This window comes from Chiloscyllium punctatum, chromosome 2 (assembly GCF_047496795.1).
Source record: "Chiloscyllium punctatum isolate Juve2018m chromosome 2, sChiPun1.3, whole genome shotgun sequence".
NCBI lineage: Eukaryota > Metazoa > Chordata > Chondrichthyes > Orectolobiformes > Hemiscylliidae > Chiloscyllium > Chiloscyllium punctatum.
In genome coordinates, this window is record NC_092740.1 from 144373259 (window position 1) to 144395462 (window position 22204).

Genomic DNA, 22204 nt, shown 5'->3' on the forward strand with positions numbered 1-22204 from the left:
CCAGGACCTCCATGTCCTCGGCAGAGTGGGAGGGGGAGTTGAAATGTTGGGCCACGGGGTGGTGTGATTGATTGGTGTGGGTGTCCCGGAGATGTTCCCTAAAGCGCTCTGCTAGGAGGCGCCCAGTCTCCCCAATGTAGAGGAGACCACATTGGGAGCAACGGATACAATAAATGATATTAGTGGATGTGCAAGTAAAACTTTGATGGATGTGGAAGGCTCCTTTAGGGCCTTGGATAGAGGTGAGGCAGAAGGTGTGGGTGCAGGTTTTACAGTTCCTGCGTTGGCAGGGGAAAGTGCCAGGATGGGAGGGTGGGTTGTACGGGGGCGTGGACCTGACCAGGTAGTCATGGAGGGAACAGTCTTTGCGGAAGGCGGAAAGGGGTGGGGAGGGAAATATATCCCTGGTGGTGGGGTCTGTTTGGAGGTAGCGGAAATGTCGGCGGATGATTTTGTTTATACGAAGGTTGGTAGGGTGGAAGGTGAGCACCAGGGACGTTCTGTCCTTGTTACGGTTGGAGGAATGGGGTCTGAGGGCGGAGGTGCGGGATGTGGACGAGATGCGTTGGAGGGCATCTTTAACCATGTAGGAAGGGAAATTGCGGTCTCTAAAGAAGGAGGCCATCTGGTGTGTTCTGTGGTGGAACTGGTCCTCCTGGGAGCAAATCCGGCGGAGGCGGAGGAATTAGGAATACGGGATGGCATTTTTGCAAGAGGTAGGGTGGGAAGAGGTGTAATCCAGGTAGCTGTGGGAGTCAGTGGGTTTGTAAAAAATGTCATTGTCAAGTCAGTTGTCATTAATGGAGATGGAGAGGTCCAGGAAGGGGAGGGAGGTGTCAGAGATGGTCCAGGTTGAGTTTCTGGTCAATGGTAACCCTCTTTTCCCCCCCCCCTTGCCGATAGTGTCACCATCATTAAATTTCCCATTTAAATGTCAAGAGGCAGTGGTTCAAGATGGTCATCACCTGGTATTTGTGTGCCACAAACTTGCTACTTATCAACCCAAGACTGGATATTGTCCAGATCTTGTTGCATTTGAGCATAGACTGCTTCAGTATCAGAGGAGTCACAATTGATGCTCAATCAGAACTGCATCAACGATGGGTCCTCAAGTGAACTCATGCAGTTGGCCATCATTTGCAAGCTGGAAACAATGCTCTCCTAGCTCTGTGCCAAGCTGGTGGCTAGAGTGCTCTGTGGTCTTAAAACTGACAGTAGGCTTCCTGACAGACCTTTCAAATGCACCAAGAATTTCAGTCTGCGTGGCTTTCTAAATGCCAACCAATCGAATTTTCATAAGGGCACCCTGTAAATATTCTACAAATAGCTTTTTCCTGCACTTCACTGCCAGTGAGTTTAATGGATTGGGAAAGGAATTGTATTCATGAAGGAAATGTGGAGCAGTCCTGAAGCTTGGTGTTGAGGTTCCCCAAGCAGTCTTTATTTTGTGTAGGGTACATAGAACAGGAGTAGGCAAGTCAGCCCATTGACTCTACTCTGCCATTCAGTACGATCTTGGCTGATCAAACATTTCAATGCCTTTTAACTACCCCATTCCATCCTAATAACCATTGGTAATCAGACATGTATCAATCTCTACCTTAAACATACTCCAAGACTGAGTCTTCACAACCCTCTGTGATGAAGAATACCAAAGATCACAACTTCTGAGGAAAAAGTTCTCATCTCACACCTAAGTAGCATTCCCCTTATTTTTAAATTGTACCTCTTGGTCATAGACTCACCAACTGGGGAAACATCTTACCTGTATCTTTCTAATCCATATCTTTAAGCATTTTGTAAGTTTCAACACAATCATCTCAATCATCATAACACAAGAGAACATAGACCCAGGTTGTCTAATCTCTCTTCATAGGACAATTCCCCCCCCCCCCCCCCCCCCCCCCCCCCCCCCCCCCCCCCACCCCACCACCACCTAGGGAACAAGTCTAGTGAACCTTCATTACACTACTTCTAAGGCAATAATACCATTACTGAGGTAAAGTTAGAAATCACAACACCAGGTTATGGTCAAACAAGTTTGAGAGCATAGCCCCTTCATCAGGTGGAGAGAGGGAATCACACAGAACACAATTTATAGGCAGAGATCAAAAGATCATACAAATGGTGAATGGAGTGTCCGAACTCCTAGTCATTGATATACGTTGTAAAGAGCAATAGCCCAAGTAACTATCTTTGCAGTCCCCCAATATTCATAGCCTGCCTCCATCTGCAAGTTTGCCGATGACACCACCATGATAGGATAGATATCAAAATGATGAGTCAGAATAGAGAAACGGATAGAGGGCTTAGACTTGTGGTGCAATGATAAGAACCTCCCTCGATGTCGGCAAAACAAAAATGATCACAGACTTCAGAAGAGCAGTAGGAGGACACACCCCATCTATATCAATGGAGTGGAGGTTGAGGGTCGAGTGCATAGAGTTCCTAGTAGTCATGATAATTGACAACCTGTCCTGGACTTCCCACGTAGATGTGACAGTCACTATGGTAGAACAATGCTTCTTTATTCTCAGGCAGCTTAGGAAATTCAGCATGTCTACAAATTCCTTCACCAACTTTTACAGATGCACCATAGAAAGCATACTATCCAGGCACATAGCAGCCTGGTAAGAGAGCTGCTCTGCCTAGGACCATAAGAAACTACAGGAAGTTGTGTGCACAGCCCAGACCATCACAGAAGCCAACCTCCCATCCATGGACTCCATTTACACTTCTTGCTGTGGAAAGGTTGCCAACAAAGATCCCTCCCACCACGATAACGTTCTCCTACAACCTCTTCCAGCAGGTACAGGATACCAAAGCTTGAATACATGCACCAACAGGTTCAAGAACAACTTCTTCCCTGCTCATATTAGGCTGATGAATGGACTCTTTAACTTCAAAGAATATTGATCTTTCTTTGCACACTACCTGTGCAGTGTAACCTGTATGCCTCACTCTAAGCACCCTATGATCTGTTTGCTATGATTTGCCTGTACTGCTCCCAAACACAACTTTTCACTGTATTTGTGTACACATGACTACAATAAAATCAAATCAATGCTAGAAAGACCCATCATTCCTACTGTTTGCTGTCTGCTAGCTGATCCTTAATCCATGCTGGTATGAAACCCACTATTCCATGTGCTTTAAATCTTTCTAACCAGCTTCTGGGAAATTTCAAAACCTTTTGAAAATGTAACTGTACGACATCCATCAGCTTTCCTTTAAATCAATATTGGTAGTAATGTCAAAACACTCCAACATTCCTTAAATATGATTTTCCCATTTGCAAATCTGTGCTGACTATACCCAGTCAGATTATCAACCAGGTGTCTTTTTGTTCTCCCCTTCATTCTTTATCAAAGATTTTGGCATTTTTCCTACTGAGATGTAAAGCTAACAAATATGTAGTTCTGTTTTCTTACTCACTTAGCAAATGTTACTCACTATTTGCAACCTTTCAGATGACAGGAATCATTCTAGGACCTATATAATTATTGAAAATAAATCCATAATGCATCGACTATCTCAAAAGCCAACTGTTCTGACACAGGGATGTAGACCATCAGGTCCTGGAGATTTATCATTTTTCAGCCCATGATTTGCCACCATGATCTTTTTACTAATGCAAATTTCCTTTAACTCTTCGTTCTCCGTAGGGGGAGGTGGGGTCTTGAGTATCTTCTTCAGTGAAACCAGATATTAAAAAAACATTTCTCTGCCATTTCTCTAATCCATATTAGAAATTTTCCTGACTCTTCCTGTAATGGATCCACATTCATTTTCACTAAACATTTCCTTTTTATATACCATTAGAAATTTAGGTATTACATATTTTGCCAGATTCCATTCATAATCTATTCTCCTTTTTTCCTTCGGTCTTTTTGATCCTCAGTTGTTGTATTGTACAAAATTTCTCAATTCTCAGAATGATTGCTATTTCTGGCAGCTTTATAGGTCTTTTCATCTTGTACAACCCTGAACTTCCTTGGTTAGCCACAGTTGTTTGAACATGAGTTTTCCACCTTGAAGAAATGTACAGTTATAGAGTCAGAATCATACAGCATAGAAATCAACTGTTTTGGCCCACGATTTCTATGCCAAACAAAAATTACCACACTGTAGTTATCCTTTACCTCCTCCTGGTCCATAGCCTATTATGCCCTGGCATTTTAAGTGTTTATCCAGATTCTTTTTAAATGCTGGGAAGAGTACTTGTCTCCACCATTGTGTCAGGCAGCACATGCCATAATTCTGCCACCGTCTGAGTGAAAGATTTTCCTTAGATCTCCCCTAAACTATTTGCTCCTTACGTTAAACATATACCCTTTGTCATGGTCTACCCCTCTCAATTAGATCTCCTCTCTGCCTCCTTTGCTCCAAGAAAAACATAGTCCATTCAGTTTTTAATTCATAAAAGAGACTTTCCAATCCAGGCAATATCCTGGTGAATCTCCTCTGCACCCTCTCCAGTGCAATCACATCCTTTCAATAGTCAAGTGAATAGTGGCCTAAGCAATGATTTATGAAGTTGTAAAAATACATCTTTGCGCCTACATTTGACATCCTAGCTAATGAAAGCAAGCACCCTGTATGTTTTCTTCACCACCCTATCTCCCTATACTGACACCTTCAGGGATTTATGGACTTGTACACCAAGATCCGTTTTGTTTCTCCATACCCCTTGGCGCCCTACCATTCATTGTGTCTATCCTTCCGTTATTAGACCTTCCAAAATACATCAGCTCAGAATTCCATCTGCCATTGCTCTACCCAACTTATCAGCTAACTAATATCAGATTGTAACTTGAGATTATTCTCCTCAAAATCAACACCACCCGCAAACGTTATACCTTTCTATATTCACATTCAAGTCATTGATACATATAAGAAACATAGGGCTGCAGCACTGATCCTGTGGAACACCGCTGGTTACAGGCTTCCAATTACAAAGAAAAACTCTCCACCGTCACCTTTGCCTCTTATCTATAAGCCAGTTTTAGATCCAGTTTGTCAAATTGCCTTCAATCCCATGGGGTCTTACTTGTGACATAATTCCACTTTCAAAGTCTACCCAGTGCTCAGCTTTGCTTCTCCTGTCTTCTAGTCTCCCTAGCATCTTTTCAAACTTCCTGTTACCAACTCTACTTCCTTCTAATTTAGATTACCCCTCAGTTTTCCATGCACTTGACAAGTTATTTTAAACCCAACAGCATTAGTAAATCTTTCTGCCAGGATTTAAGTCCCAGCGTCAGCTTCCATTGCTTTTGGACCTTGCTAAGGAAACCCAGTTAACACCTTATGTGTACTGGGCTGATCCTGGCAATGTGCAATGATTTTAATGAGTGCTAGCATTTATTGACTGCTCATCAGTTTACATATCTAACTACACACAATCATTTTCATCAAATACAGCTATTTATTGCTGCCCAGTTCTCGGCCACAAATATTCTCAAAGAATGTTAACCCTCAATTTTTCAACTCAAATGCAGTACTGCTAGTTTAAATAGTCTAATATCCATTTTTATTTTCATTTTAAATTGATTTTGACAATACAGATAATATACTTATAATGCATCTTGTAGACAGTATACACCAACTCACTGAGGCTCCTTTGACAATACCTTTCAAATCGCAATTTCTCCCACCAAGGACAAAGGCAAAAGATACACCACCTGCAAGTTCCCCTCCAAACCATACACCATCCTGATTTGGAAACATATCACTGCTCCAGCATTGGGTTGATTCCAAATCCTGGAACTCCCTCCCTAACTGTGGGTATCCAACTATCAAATAGCTTGCAGTGGTTCAGGATGGCAGCTCATAATCACCTCTTCAAAGACAGTGAGAAATGGATAATAAGTGCTATTCAGCTAGCAATGCCAATATTCATTCTGATTTCAGATTAAATTAGGAAAAATATTGCATTTATATAGTCTCTTCACAATCTCAGAACATTCCAAACTGATTTACTTCTGATGTTGCAATGTCAATAAATTCAGCAACCAACAGCAGGGTCCCACAAATTGTAGTGTGATTGTTTGTTTCTTGGTAATGTTGACTGAGAAATTAATACTGGTCATGATAGAGAGAGGACTTTTTCTTTAACTAGTGCCAGGAACTTTTCATTTTCATCTCAGAAGAGTGCAGACATCACTTTATCTTATCTGAAAAAGGATATGTGGCAATGCTGCACAGGGAGTGCAGCATTGATGTGTCATCCAGCAAGCCAGCTAAGTGTCTTTGCATGTTGTCTATGTGGACTTTCAGAATGCCATTGATAACATTTTGTAACAATAGGTAATTAGTGAAAGGAATAGCATATAGAAATGGAGATAACTGCAGACCAAGAGTTCAAACTGTTTGAGAGACAGGAGAAAGAAAATAGGGCCAAAATAGGAACAAAAGGTTTGTTCTCTAATTGGGATAAAGGGACAAGTGATGTTTCACCAGCGATTTATCCTAGGGCCTCATTTTTCACCACATACGATTAAAATTTGGATGAAGGGATGGGTTATTGTATATTCATAGAATCCCTAAGCATGGAAGCAGGCCATTCAGCCCATTGAGTCCACAACAACTCTGAAGAGCATCCCACCAGACCCACTGCCCCCCCATCCCCGTCCCTGTAACCCTGCCTTTCCCATGGCTAATTCACCTAACCTGCACATCTCTGGACACTATGGGCAATTTAGCAAGGCTGATCCACTTAACTTGCACTTCTTTAGACTGTGGGAGGAAACCAGAGCACCTGGAGGAAACCCACACAGACATGGGAGAACATGCAAGTCTTGCTCTGATTAAATGTTTGTTTGAGATTTCTGTGTTCTTTCTTGTCATGCCATAAGAATTTCATGTGAGTCTCAACATCTTCTGACAATACTTGAGTGGTACCACAATCTTGTGAACAATTGTCCATTCTTTATCCATTACTCTGAGGATACCTTCAGTTGGTTACAGAACTGCTTCTAGATAATGTTAAGTCCTTCAGCCTCAGTGGGAGCTGCTTGTGTTAACTTTGAGCGTTGATGAGCAAAGACTTCAAAACACACTTTCTTTAAGGATGGTGATGATCGAAAAGATCAGTTACTCTAACATCTCCTTGTGATATTAGTGACCTCTGATTTTGTTTAGCCATTGCTCTGGTCATCACACACCAGTGAAAAATACCTGGAAATGGTTTCTGTAACTGTTCTGTCTCTTCAACCTCCTTCTGGCTTTTCAAGGTCATAGGTGAAGTTGTAACCTTTACTCCAGGCAAATAATTTCTTAGGAATAAGTCAATTCCATCTAAGAGTTATTTCTTAACAGTTACATTTTCCTTTTATCCTGTTTACTAGCACTCTGGCTTCCATTGCGTTCTCTGGAGGGGAAACAATATCCTTCTTCTGCCATTGTATCCCTTAATACAGTTAAGGGTTTAATAGCAATATTTGAAGAAAAAGGAGTTGTATTCAATTTGACAATAATCCTACACATCTCTCATCTACCCTATTCACCTCACCTACACTCATAGCACTTTACTTCTAGCTCCTGATTGCAGTTAAACCTACAAACCTTGTTTTATTTTCCTTCTGGTTGCTTTTCTCCTCCTCACTACTTACTCTTGTATTCTCCCTTTTATTTCTGCTGAGCTTAACTGTTATGTTAGTACTTCAATGACTTTTGCCTTCTTATATCTAGCAGGTAATTCCACCTACAATGTAATTGCAAATTCTATTGGTTTTTGTTAATATTTGCAAATTTGTCAGTAGTATTTCTTCTAACTGTACAAATATTTTAGCTGTTTCTAATACCATCTTATTTTGATATGAGAAACCTGGTGTTTGTCCTTTTTATCTTTACAACTTACTCTAATTCAACATCCAATCTTATGTTGTCCTATTTCAGAAAATGCTAGCAGTGAGTCAAATTTCTGTCATGATTTAATTGGGAATAGTGAACTGATAAATCATGCCCCACTGTTCTACAATTTATCACAAAACATTTAAAATCTATAAAGATCCCAAATGAGGGCAAATCCCAAGCTACCTGACTCTGTAAAATCCAGGAAAAGTGCAAACAAAGTTTTTCCAGTAACAGTAAAATTAATGCTGTTATAAGACAACTTCAAGAACAGTGAAAGAAAAGATTTCCAGTGCATGCAGTCTAACTTATATTCCTTTAAAATTTCCACACACACACACACACACAAATGGTTTAATATATTCTATGGGTGGAAAAGAAAGTAGACAGTGAACTAAATTGTAAAGATCAAATGTCCAGACCACAAACAGGAAAGCTATTTTTCTCTGAACGTTCTTTTGATTTTTTTTCCAGTGATGATATGCTGTTGCCAGTACAGCTTTGGTCATCCTTTGATTTGATGGTTGAACAGGAAATGTATGTCTATTATGAAGTGTTGCTTTGGAGATTTCTTGGGGGTTTTCAATAATATTCCCTCGCACAGACATGATAAGCAAAAGAGAGGGATGCAGACTCTGCAGACTCCAGGTCATTTCCACTCTTTTGCTGTTCTTGGTACTTACAGCACTTGATCACCCTACTTTGCTCAATCAACTGGAGAGCTGTTGCCTGGCAGAACACCCTTAATCAATAACCTTAGTACCTTTCAGTCTAGATTTCACACATTTTGATTCCAAAAAACATCATTGTATTACACTGTGCAACAATATATATTTTCAAGTTGCAAAACGTACCAGTTTTTCAATTAAATCATTCTAAGTTATATTCCAAAAAGAATGAAAACTGTGGTGACTTACAATATGAATGATTCCATACAACACTAGAAAAGGGGGCACAATGTTATGTAGATGGGAGCAGAAAATTAAAAAGGATTAAGATTAATTTTATGAGAAAATTGTGAGGAGTGTGGTGAAATTTGAGATCACCCAATTTGGATACAGGAAAGACAAATATCAATATTTCTTTCTCAGGGAGAACAGGAACAAAAGGAATTAAATGCCCTTGTAAGCAAATCACTTTTAAGTAGACAGGGACAAAAAGCATAAAAAAAAGTGCTGATGTTCATGTCAATGGAGTTAAAGCACAAAACTGAAATTGATATTGCAGATTTACAGAGCATTTGTCAGGTACATCTGGAGAAGTGTGTTCAGTTCTAAACACTGTCTCAAGAAAGTTACATTGTATTGGAGAGAGGAGGTGCAAATTCACATATTCCAGTGTTTAAAGAGTTAAATTAGGACGCTAGCTTGCATTAACATCAAGCTACCTTGGGTTAAGAAGGCTGATTGATGTATATGGACACAAATGGATTTGAGAATGGACAGTCAGAGAAGCTATTTCCCCTGAAACAAAATGACTTACATTAATTAGTCCCTTTCATAACCTGTAAACATACAAAATGCCTGATAATCAATTCAATAATTTTTAAGTGGGATCACTCAATCTGTTGGAAATACAGTAACCAATATACATGCAGCAAATTCCCATTAACTACAGTGATAACCCTCTGTATCTTTAGGTATAGGTTGAGGGATAACATTGTGCACTGCTACTTCTGGAAAGCTCTATCAAAATTGAAACTCAGCCAGTCAGCAGTGAAATCAGGAAGTGTTTATCACACACGGGTTCATGAAAATTTGAATATCCCTCTTCCAAATGCATGAGGATGCTGGATCAATTAACATTTCAAAATTTGAGGTTGGTAGATTTTTGTTAACTAAAGATAACACAGGGTATATGAATCAAAGATGAGTAAATGGAGACTGCTCCATTCCTGCTTACCCAGTATGCATTATTACAAATTCTGTTCTCTCTGGATGTTTAAGCACTGCACTGTATAATTTGTTCTGCTCTGCTCTGCTCACTAGAATCCCGTGGCCTGCAAATCTGTCCTTCAAAATTAATGATGTCCTCAAGTGAAATAATGGCAGCAGAAAAGCTTCTGGTCACATCCAGGCAAACTGTAAAGTGAACAGTAAGTGACCAGGGAATAGTCTGGGTATGATCTATCGACAGAAGAGATTTAAAATTTAAAAAGAAAGTTGACTGTAATGTCAAACAGCCTCCATACTATTTTTAATTAACTTGTTCAGGCATGTTATGATATTCCTTTGCGGCAAGTGAGTCTTGAAGCTTCTGGTCCAGAGGTAAGATAGCGCCACAAGAGCTCCTGGATCACACAGGTCCAGTCAAAGTCATACAGCATGGAAATAGACCCTTCGGTCCAACCATGCTGGCTCTAATCCCAAACTAAACTAGTCCTACCTACCTGTACAAGGTCAATATCCCTCCAAACATTTCTTATTTATACACTTATCAAAAATATATTTTAAACATTGTGACTGTACCTGCATCCACCACATTCTGAGGATGTTCATTCCACACATGAACCACTAAAAAGAAGCTGCTCATGTCCTTTTCAATTCTTTCTTCTCTCACTTTAAAAATATGCCCCCTAGGCTTGAAATTCCCCACCCTAGGGAAAAGACAACTGCCTTTCACCTTATCTATACCTCATGATTTAAAAAACCTCTATAAGGTCACCCCTCAAGCATATCCTTCAGTGAAAGTAGTCCCAGTCTCTCCCTATAAATCAAATCTTCCTTTCCCAGCAACATCCTGGTAAATCTTTTCTGAATCCTCTCCAGCTTGATAATATCCTTCCTATAACATGGCAATCAGGACTGGAAACAGTCCTCCGCAAGAAGCCTCACCCACATCCTGTACAACCTAAAGTGACTTCCCTCCTCCTGTACTCATATCTGAGCAATGAAGATAAGTGTTGTCTACATGTAATGCAAACTTAAAAGAATGCTGAACCCCTAGGTCTCTGTTCTATAACACTACCCAGGACCTTAGTATTAACTGAAAAGGTCCTACCTTTTTTTTTGGTCTGATCAAAATGTTACAAAAAAAAACATGCATTTTAATATAAAGCAAGTTTATTAGCTAACTCTACATTAGTTGCATTTGTCTCTTATGAGTGACTATTAAACTTTAGACATGTTTAATATTGAGTCTCACTGCCTTCTGTCCATTGGGGTGCAACAGCTAGTCTGGGGAACTCTGGGTTTGTGGCACTGATCACTATCCCAATCAATTGAAACAGAAAATAAAGTGCAGAAGTAGGCCATTTGGCCCTTCGAACCTGCACCACCATTCTATATGATCATGGCTGAACATGCAACCTCCGTATCCCACGCCTGCTTTCTCTCCATACCTCTTGATCCCTTTAGTTACAAGGGCCACATCCAGCTCCCTCTTGAATATATCCAATGAACTAGCACCAACAGCTTTCTGTGCTAGACAATACCGTAGGGTCACAAGTCTGAGTGAAGAAATTCTTCCTCATCTCAGTCCTGAATTGCTTACTTATTCTTGGACTGTGACACTTAATTCTGTACTTCACCAATATCAGGAACACTCTTCCCACATCGAGCCTGTGCAGTCTCATCAGGATTTTACATTTCTATGAGATTCCCCCTCCGTTTAAATTCCAGTAAATACAAGCACAGTCAGCCCAGTTTTCCTTTATATGTCAGTCCTGCCATCCTGAGAATCAGTCTGGTGAACCTTCACTGGACTCCCTCAATAGTAAGAATATCCTTCCTCAGACTAGGAAACCAAAACTGCACACAATACTGAAGGTGTAGCCTCACCAAGGCCCTGTATAACTGCAACAAAACATCCTTATTCCAACACTTAAATCATCCCCTATGAAGGTCAGCATGCCATTAGCTTTCCTCATCACCTTCAGCAACTGTTCCACTATGACACCCAGGTCTCATTGCACCTCCCATTTCCTAAACTTCCACCATCCAGATAATAATCTGCATCCCTGTTTTTGTCAGTGGATAACCTCACATTTATTTATATTATATTGTATTTGTCAAGTATTTACCACACTGCAGCCTGTTAGCATCCTCTTCACTGCACATACAGGGCCATCTGCAAATTTGGAGACATTGAATTCAATTTCTTCATTAATGTATATTGTGAACAGCTGTAGTCCCAGCACTGAACCTTGCAGTACACCACTCATCATTGCCTTCCACTCTGAACAGGATCTATTTATTCCAACTTTTTGCTTCCTGTCTGCCAACCAGTTCTCTTATTCACATCAATACATTACCTCCAACACCATGAGTTTTAATTTTGCTCACTGGTCTCTTGTGTGGGACCTTGTCAAAAACCTCTTGAAAGTCCAGATACACAACATCTACTGATTCAACCTTATCCACACTACTAATCACATCCTTAAAAAAAATTCTAGAAGATTTGTCAAGCATGATTTCCCTTTAGTGATTTCATGCTGACTTCGACCAATTGTGGCACAGTGGTTAGCACTGCAGCCTCACAGCGCCAGAGACCCGGGTTCAATTCCCGCCTTGGGCAACTGTTTGTGTGGAGTTTGCATATTCTCCCTGTGTCTGCGTGGGTTTCCTCCGGGTGCTCCGGTTCCTCCCACAGTCCAAAGATGCAGGTTAGGTGAATTGGCTATGCTAAATTGTCCATAGTGTTAGGTGAAAGGGTAAATGTAGGGGAATGGGTCTGGATGGGTTGCTCTTCGGAGGGTCGGTGTGGACTTGTTGGGCTGAAGGGCCTGTTTCCATACTGTAAGTAATCTAATCTAATTCTGTCACCACTTTCCAAATGCTCAGTTAGTACATCCTTAATCATCAACTCCAGCATTTTCCCCACCACTGATATCAGGCTAACCATCCAAGTTGAAGTCCAATGAGTGTTGCAAAGTCTCTGATATTAATACTATTCTGGGTGCTTTCAGTTCTTTCCCATTGTGCAGAAAACCTTTAAGTAGCCATGTCACATGGTTCCCTGACAGCCAAAACAACTGACTTGCATTGAACCAATAATTTTCAACTTGTCTTCAATTGCTCATTGTCACATCCAATTAACCATTAACAACTAACCCTTAACAATCTGGTTTGAAGATATCACTTTTAATCCTATGATGACATGTGCTTATGCCTTTACTTTTAATTTCCTAATTTCTGTTTTTCATCTCATTTGTGGCTCCCAGACATTTCCAGTTCAGTCATATCATCACAGAAAAGCCAAAAATAATTAAGAAAAATGAGAAAGAACTAGACAATAACACAATATTCCTTATTGAGTTATTAATTTGTTTAACTAAAGATTATGTTTCAGGCTTCAAATGTAAATTGGAACTTAAAAGACACTAGCCATCGATAACAAAAGATGCTAAAATAACTATATATGTTTTAATATGCATAAGTCTCTGATTTTCAAGAAAGTTCATCAAAAAACATTTAAGGAGCAAAAATGATCCTCAGAATTAAATGTAGAAAAAAAAATGAATTCAATCAAACAGAAAGTAATAGGATTCAGTAGCTTTGAAGAGAGAATCATGGAAGGTGAAAATAATGCCTGAGTTCAAGGCTGATTAGTTTTTGATTTTTTTTTTACCAAGCCAAATAGGATTTGTGTATGTGTGAAATGAGGTGAACAACTTCACATCAACAAAAAAGTTAAACTATCTCTCAAAATTGTCAGCAAAGCTGAACTCCTTTGTTGAAAATTATTCACCCAGAAGTGAAGGAAAATGTTCCATTCTAAATTCCCAAGCAAGGCTGACAAAGCAAGAGACAATTTTAAGATTTTGGATAACAAGAAGGTTCAATTCTGAGGTGCAAAAATAACATTTTTGTATTTATTCCTAAGATGCAGGAACTGGATCTTTGTTCAACTTGTATACAAGACTGAATTTCCTAAAATTCATAACTTGATTGAGTTTTTGAATTAGTAACAAAGAGGATTGGTGAGGGCTGAGCAGTGGACATGATCTATATGGACATCCGTAAGGCAGTCGACAAGGTTCCTCATAGTAGACTGTTTAGCAATGTTAGACCACATGGAATACAGGGAGAACTAGCCATTTTGATACAGAACTGGTTCAAAAAATAGAAGACAGAGGGCGATGATGGAGGGTTGCTTTTCAAACTGGAAGCCTGTGACCTGCAGTGTGTCACAAGGATTGGTGCTGGGACCACTGATTTTCATCACTTATGTAAGTGACTTGGATGTGAACATAGGAGGCATAGTTAGTAAGTTTGCAAATGACATGAAAATTGGAGGTGTAGTGGACAGAGAAGAAGGTTACCTCAGAGTACAATGGGATCTTAATCAGATGGGCCAATGGGCTGAGGGGTGGCAGATGGAGTTTAACTTAAACGTGAGATGCTGCATTTTGGAAAGGCAAATCAAGGCAGGATGGAGACACTTAAATGATAAGGTCCTGAGGAGTGTTACTGAACAAAGAGACAGTGGAGTGCAGGTTCATAATTCCTTGAAAGACAAGTCCCAGGCAGAGAGGATGGTGAAGAAGGCGTTTGGCATGCTTTCTTTTATTGGTCAGAGCATTGAGTATAGGAGTTGGTAAGTTGTGTTGAGGCCGTATAGGATATTGGTTTGGCCACTTTTGGAATATCACATGTAACTCTGGTCTCCTTCCTATACAATGGATGTTGTGAAACTTGAAAGGGTTCAGAAAAGATTTACCAGGATGTTGCCGGATTGGAGTGTTTGAGCTATACGGGAGGCTGAATAGGCTGGGGCTGATTTTCCCTGGAGCATCAGAGGCTGAGGGGTAACATTATAGAGGTTTATAAAATCATGAGGGTATGGATAGGGTGAATAGCCAAAGTCTTTTCCCAGGATGGGAGAGTCCAACACTAGAGGGCATTGGTTTAAACTGAGAGAGGAAAGATTTAAAAGGGATCTAAAAGGGCAATTTTTTCTCACAGAGGACAGTGCATGTATGGAATGAGCTGTCAAAGGAAGTGGTGGAGGCAGGTACAATTACAACATTTAAAAGGCATCTGGATACATATATGAATAAGAAGGGTTTAGAGGGATATGGGTCAAATGCTGGCAAATGGGACCAGATTTATCTAGGATACCTGGTCAGCAAGGACAAGTTGGTCCAAAGGGTTTGTTTCCGTGCTGTACATCTGTGTCTCTATGATTGTATTTGCGCTGAAGAGCTATTTAAGTAAATGACTTTTACAACATCAAATAAATGCATAATATTCTTTAGATTCTTGATTTTAATATTGTTTTTCTGAATGCATGCTTATGCCTTATCCTGAACTTTTGTGAATTGCAGCACCCAGTGGTACTTCTTTCAGTTAACTTTTAAAATCAGTTTTCCCTGGTGAAGAGGTTGTCAATCTACCCTGTTGTAACATCATTATCACCATTGGCCCAACATAACCCAGCTGTTAGCACTATTTAGAAAGTGCTGCTAACATAATAAAACATCCCAAAGCACTTTCCAGAAACATCAAGGGGCAAAATCAGTCACTAAACCACATTAGGTGATATTATGAAAGGTGATTAAAAGTTTGGTCAAAGAGATAGGTTATAAGGAATACTTTAAGAGGAGTAGAGAGTTGTAGAGGTTTAGGGGAGAGAATTCCAGAGTTTAAAACCTGAAGACCGCCTCTGATAGAACACTTAAAATTAGGGTGCTCAAGAGGCGAGGAGACAATACAAACATTGTGGAGGATCAATGCTGGAGTATGTTGTTAAATCTGAGGTTGTACAGGATATTAGTCTGGCCTCGCCTAGAGTACTGTGTCCATTTCTGGTCACCCAGTTATGGAAAGAATATTATTAAGGTGGAGAGAGTGCAGAAGAGATATTTCAGGATATTGCCAGGAATGGAAGGTTTGAGTAAAAAGGAGAGGCTGGGTAAGCTGAGACTTTTTTCACTAGAGCATAAGAGGTTGAGAGGTAGCCTTACAGAAGGTTTATAAAATTATGAGTGGTAGAGATAAAGGGAATGGTGGTTGTCTTTTCCCCAGGATGGGGGGGTTTCAAAACAAGGGGGCACATCTTTAATGTAAGAGGAGAGAGATTTTAAAAAAGATATGAGGGAAATTTTTTTTCACAGCGAGTGGTTTGCATGAACTTCCTGAGGAAGTGGTGGATGTTGGTAAAATTAGAACATTTAAAAGACATTTAAATAAGTACTTTCAGAGGAAAGGTTTGGAGGGATATGGGCCAAACTCAGATAGGTGAAAATAATTTAGTTTGGGACTATTGTCGCCATGGACTGGTTGGACTGAAGGGTCTGTTTCCATGTTGTATGACTCTATGACTCTAGAATCATAGAGATGTACAACACGGAAACAGACCCTTCGGTCCAACTCATCCATGCCAACCAGATATCCTAACCTAATCTAGTCTCATGTGTCAGCACTTGGCCCATATCCCTCTAAATCCTGCCTATTTATATACACATCCAGATGCCTTTTAAATGTTGTAATTGTACCAGCCTCCAGCACACGCACCACCCTCTGTGTGAAAAAGTTGCCCCTTAGGTCCCTTTTTAATTTTTCTCCTCTCACCCTAAACCTATGCCCTCTACTTATAGGCTCCCCCACACCAGGGAAAAGACCGTGTCAATTTATCCTATCCAAGTCCCTCATGATTTTATAAACCTCTATATTGTCACCCCTCAGTCTCCGATGCTCCAGGGAAAACAGCCCCAGCCTATTCAGCCTCTCCCTATAGCTCAAATCCTCCACCCCTGGCAACATCCTTGTAAAACTTTTCTGAACCCTTAAGGGAGGGCGAGGCCTGACCAGCAATTTGAAAATATGTTCTGAATTTAATTGTCAAGGTATTAGGTCAGCAATATAGGAATGATGAGTGAATAAAATTTTGTTTAGAGTTTTGAAGGACTTTTAGCTCACAGAAAGTTGTAAGTTATAGCCCAGTAAGGAAAGATGAGGTACTGCTCCTCAAGTTTATGTCGAGCTTCACTGAACAGGACAGCAGGCCACGGAAGGGGATGTTAGTGTGAGGGGAAAGTGGAGAATTCAAATGACAGGCCACTGGAAGCTCAGGATCATGCTTTCAGACTAAATGGAGGTGTTCTAGAAAGTAGTCAACCAATCCGCATTTGGTCTATCCAATATATGAGGAGACTATATTATAAGCAATGGATCAATAGACTAAATTGGAAAATGCATACTTAATTTGCTGCTTTACCTGGGGCCTTGAATGGTGATGTTACATCTCTTGCATTTGCATGGAAGAGTGCCATATGAAGGGAGGTTTCTCTGGACTCTCCATGTAACTGAAGTTTATCTTCAATATTCTCATTCTTTATGATCTTCTGTGCATCCTCTCTAAGGCCTTGACATTGTTACTAAATGCTTACTTTATAGTGGTCTTCACAGTAAAGGAAGAGGATACAGTACCAGAGATACAAGGAAAACCAAAATTAATTTGAGGGGCTAAATTTACTAGATTTAAAAGACTTTTAAGAATAAGTAATGAAGAAAATAAGAATACTGAACATAGACAATTCTACAGGACATTATGGCTTCCAACTCAGTTTATTAAAAATGTAGGTGATGACATTACAGATGTTTCAGTTACAAATTTCTAAACTCTCTCGAGTGAGGAACTGTCCTCTTTTATTGCAATATTGCCAAAGTCGTTCCATTAGTTATGGAAAATTAGAAAAATAAATATGGAAATTTTGGTTCTTTTGCTCTAATGCTTGTTCTGATATGAATTTGTTGTTAGTAACAGAGTGACTGTGCATTTGGACAAAAATGAACCAATAAGAGAGCTAGCATAGATTTGTCAAGTGTACGGCTAATATAATAAACTGAACTGAATATTTTAAGGAAGTAATTTGTGGAAAAAAGGAAAAGTTTGTGGATATTATTTAAATGGATTTCTAGATGCCACTCCGCATAAATGACTGTTGACAAACATGAATAAGTGTGAAGTTATTCACTCTGGTAGGAAAATCAGAACGGTAGAATATTTTTTAAATGTAAGATTGAGAAGTTTTTGTGTCCAAATTGACCTATGTGCCCCTGTTCATTCATCACTAAAACACAGCCTTTGGGTGCAGCATCAATCAGGGAGGCATATAGCATGTTGGCCTTCATCACAACAGGATTTGAGTACAGGAGACAAACGTCTTATTGCAGTTTGATGTATAGTTTCATAGTAAGAGAAGCAGGAGTAGGCCATTTGGCCCATCAAACCAGCTCCGCCATTCATTAAGATCATGGTTGATCTATCCATTGTCTCAGCTCTTCCGACCTGCATTATCCCCATAACCCTTAATTCCCCTACCATGCACAAACCAATCAAACTGTGTCTTGAATATATTTCATGAAGGTGCCTGTACTGCTTCCTTAGGCAGAGAATTCCATAAATTCATTCCTCTCTGGGAATAGCAGTTCCTCGTCATTTCTGTCTTAAATCTATTACCCCTAATCTTGAGGTCATGCCACTAGTCCTAGTCTCACCCACCAGCAGAAACAACTTGCTTCTATCTTATCTATCCCTTTCATAATTTTATATGTTTCTAGAAGATGCCCCCTCATTCTTCTAAATTCTAGCGAGTATAGTCCTAGGCAGCTCAACCTCTCCCCATAGGGTAACTCCCCTCATCTCCGGAATCAACCTAGTGAACCTCTGCACACCTCCAAAGCCATTATATCCTTCCTCAAGCAAGGAGACCAGAACCTGCACACAATACTCCAGTTGCGGCCTCTCCAACACCTTGTACAATTGCAGAAAAATGATTCACTGCTTATTTTTTTTAATTAAAAAAATCCTCATACTTGCTTTTCTTATTGTGTCTTAACCAATTCTATTCTTTTAGATTAGATTACCGACAGTGAGGAAACAGGCCATTTGGCCTAACAAGTCCACACCGACCCTCCCAAGAGAAATCCACCCAGCCCTATTCCCCTACCCTATATTTACCCCTGACTCATGCACCTAACACTATGGGAAATTTAGCATGGCCAATTCACTTGACCTGCACATCTTTGGATTGTGGGAGGAAACTGGAGCACCCGAAGGAAACCCACGCAGACACACTGAGAATGTGCAAACTCCACACACAGTCGCCTGAGGCGGGAATTGAATTCGGGTCCCAGGAGCTGTGAGCCAGCATTCCTTTTATTATATTGTCCTTCTTGATTGTTACTGCCCAGACACTTTTCTCCTGATGTTTGAATGTCAAGTGCAGTAAATACTGCCTGGGACACCCTCTTTCTCTGCAGTCTTTCTTCCACCCACCTGCTATCCCTGCACCCACATGATGCACTGCACCAACCCAAATGCCACTGCATGGAGGTCCATGCCAAAGTGCCCACATTCCTTTCCCAGGAGTTGATAACTCTGGCTGAGGGTGAATGAAAAGTTCCGACCTGAAATGTCGACTCCCCTGCTCCTCTGATATTGCTTGATCCACTATTCTTTTTCCAGCTCCACAATTTATTGACTCTATCTTTCCAGGATCTGCAGTCTTCACTATCTCCAAGACTCTCGCTGAGGTGCAAAGCCCATTGTACTTGGAGGTCTCTTGGTAAATCATTGTCATCCTCTTCAATGATGCTTCCAAGGTACTGCAATCACTACTGTCGATGCTGGAAGTCTGAAATGAAAGCAGAAAATCCTGGAAATACCAAGCAGGCCATGGCAGCATCTATTTAGGGAGACATTGGAGCTTATCGTCATAAAGATAGTCATAATTCACTCTAAGTCAAATGCTGAATGACGTGCAAGTCACTGATATTTTACTGCATCATCAGCTGGCTGCGAGGTTCCAATGGCACTAATGGCCAGAAGTTCACACTTGGCTGTTGTTAGCTGGGGAATCTGAGGGGACTACCTTGAGTTATTGACTTTAACCTTATGATCAATGCTCTCTCTCCTCTCCAGCAGGTCAGGAACAGACCCCAGTAATGGCACCTGATGGATAGTGAGGGAGAATATCAGTGAGAAGCATAATAAGTTATGAGGATGAGTAGGGAATGGGAAGTGGTTAGATGGAATGTGAAGAAATGCACAGAACAAGAAAGATAAGTATGCTTGCAAGTTAAGTGGTTGTAATGAGTAATGTACCTGAGTAGAATCAACAAAACAGAATGTAGGATGGTGTGTTGCTCAATGTAGGTGAGGCAGCCTCTGAGAGAGGACAGGGAACCAGCATGACCCCCCCCCCCACTTATGTGCAGACACAGGAATGGATATGAGGCCAGCTAAGATCTGGTTGGCCTGCTGAATGTAACAAACAAAAGAAGAGTAGAGAACAGGTAGTGTTGCAAGTGCATTTTTGTTTAAGTTTAAGTAAAATTTCCAATAGTAACAAATACAAATAGTAGAATATTGAATGGCCGTAACAAGAAATCAAAGCCAATGTACCCACCATGGAATGATTAGTATTTATAATGCTGTCCAATCCTGCCATCATTCAGAAGTAATTTGTTTCCCAAGGAGTCAGAGTACATGTCTTTGGATTCTTCAAAGAAGTTGATGCAGAGTTTGAATGCTGCTTACTTCCAGCCTGGTCCTCTATTTTCATCAAGTGATTGTTTCCCTGGAGAAACCATGTTTTGTAGGAGCACTGTGTGGAAGGAACTGGTCTCCTACACGTTTGTAGATTTTATTCCCTGTGGTTTGCTGAGATGTATCAGATACCTCTCCTCTGTTAGGTCTGGCAATGCTTCATCTCGAGGGGGAATATGCTTTCCAGCAGGTCAAATACTTCATACAGCATGTCCCTGTCAGTCTCTTTCAGATTGTATGCTTAAACACTATCACAAAATTCTTCAAAGGACATGATATAGAGTCAGAGATATACAGCATGGGAACAGACCCTTCGGTCCAACCCATCCATGCCGACCAGATGTCCCAACCCAATCTAGTCCCACCTGCCAGTGCCCAGCCCATATCCCTCCAAACCCTTCCTATTCATCCAAATGCCTCTTAAATGTTGTAATTGTACCAGCCTTCACCACATCCTCTGGCAGCTCATTCCACACACATACCACCCTCTGCGTGAAAAAGTTGCCCCTTTGGTCTCTTTTATATCTTTCCCCTCTCACCCTAAACCTATGCCCTCTAGTTCTGGACTCCCCAACCCCAGGGAAAAAACTTTGTCTATTTATCCTATCCATGCCCCTCATAATTTTGTAAACCTCTATAAGGTTACCCCTCAGCCTCCGACGCTCCAGGGAAAACAGCCCCAGCTTGTTCAGCCTCTCCCTGTAGCTCAGATCCTCCAACCTGGCAACATCCTTGTAAATCTTTTCTGAACCCTTTCAAGTTTCACAACATCTTTCCGATAGGAAAGGGACCAGAATTGCATGCAATATTCCAACCGAACCAATGTCCTGTACAGCCGCAACATGACCTCCCAACTCCTGTACTCAATACTCTGACCAATAAAGGAAAGCATATCAAACACCTTCTTCACTATCCAATCTACCTGCGACTCCACTTTCAAGGAGATATGAACCTGCATTCCAAGGTCCCTGAACATTTTGTTATGAAAACTGTTTTCAACCAAGTTATATCTGTCACTCAAGTACTTTCTGATTCTAGAAAGATAAAATGGCTTTCTCAGACTTTCCTGCCACATCTGATGTTAGTTGCTTCAACTGTCACTCATTCTGAACCCACAAACCTGTCCCAAATCTTTCCCTCCAGATTCCTTTCGCTCATGTTACTCAGCATGTAAAGCATCAACAGGGTATTGAATAACATGGCCTTTAAAGTTTCAGTATAGTCCACAAATAGTTCAGAATATTGTTCAGAAAGTGAAAGTAAAGTGAAAGTAAAGTGACAGTAAGTGCTAGACCAGTTTCTCAAAATTGAAATATTGCTGAACTAAGGAAACACATTGTGGTGCATTGTTTTAACTATCGATCGCCAAAGAGAAAATAAACAATCCTTTACTTTTATATAACCTGTACAGAATAGAGCGCTAGAACATTGTGCTCAGAGTTTTTGCCATTGTTTTTCACATGTAGTGTCTCTTGTCACATAGGAGTCCCTGTGGATTTCTTTATCACCTTTTCAACTGCAGTTGGTATTCCTATAGGACTGATGATACCTCATTGTGCAGTAGACATTCAATAGTTCAACAGCAGTCACTTTATAATTCTGAGGTGATGCAGGGTAATTTAATAGAGGTACATTATGATGACATACCTGAACTACAACTGTTGCATTTGAACTTTTCCAATAAAACATTCACATCTCTCCTTCCTTGATGACTGACATTGATAACACGTCTGTGAAATAACTCCAGAGAGGCCGGTAGCCTGTCACCAAGTCATTCTTTACTTACATGTGGAAAGTCCTCGACACTGATCCAGCTCCCTCAGAGCCAGCTCTGAGTGAACAGCACCTCTGACACACC

General features: G+C 40.6%; 2 long non-coding RNA genes across 4 annotated transcripts in view; both read left to right on the forward strand.

Annotated features, from left to right (window-relative positions):
* The window catches only part of LOC140491353 (uncharacterized), a 197380-nt gene that overhangs the window by 21656 nt on the left and 153520 nt on the right, over nucleotides 1-22204 (forward strand). The window lies entirely within an intron of this gene.
* Nucleotides 3868-21010, forward strand: LOC140491360 (uncharacterized). The gene is made up of 3 exons (XR_011963296.1): nucleotides 3868-9669; nucleotides 9840-9946; nucleotides 19294-21010. It is a non-coding gene; the product is annotated as an uncharacterized lncRNA (long non-coding RNA).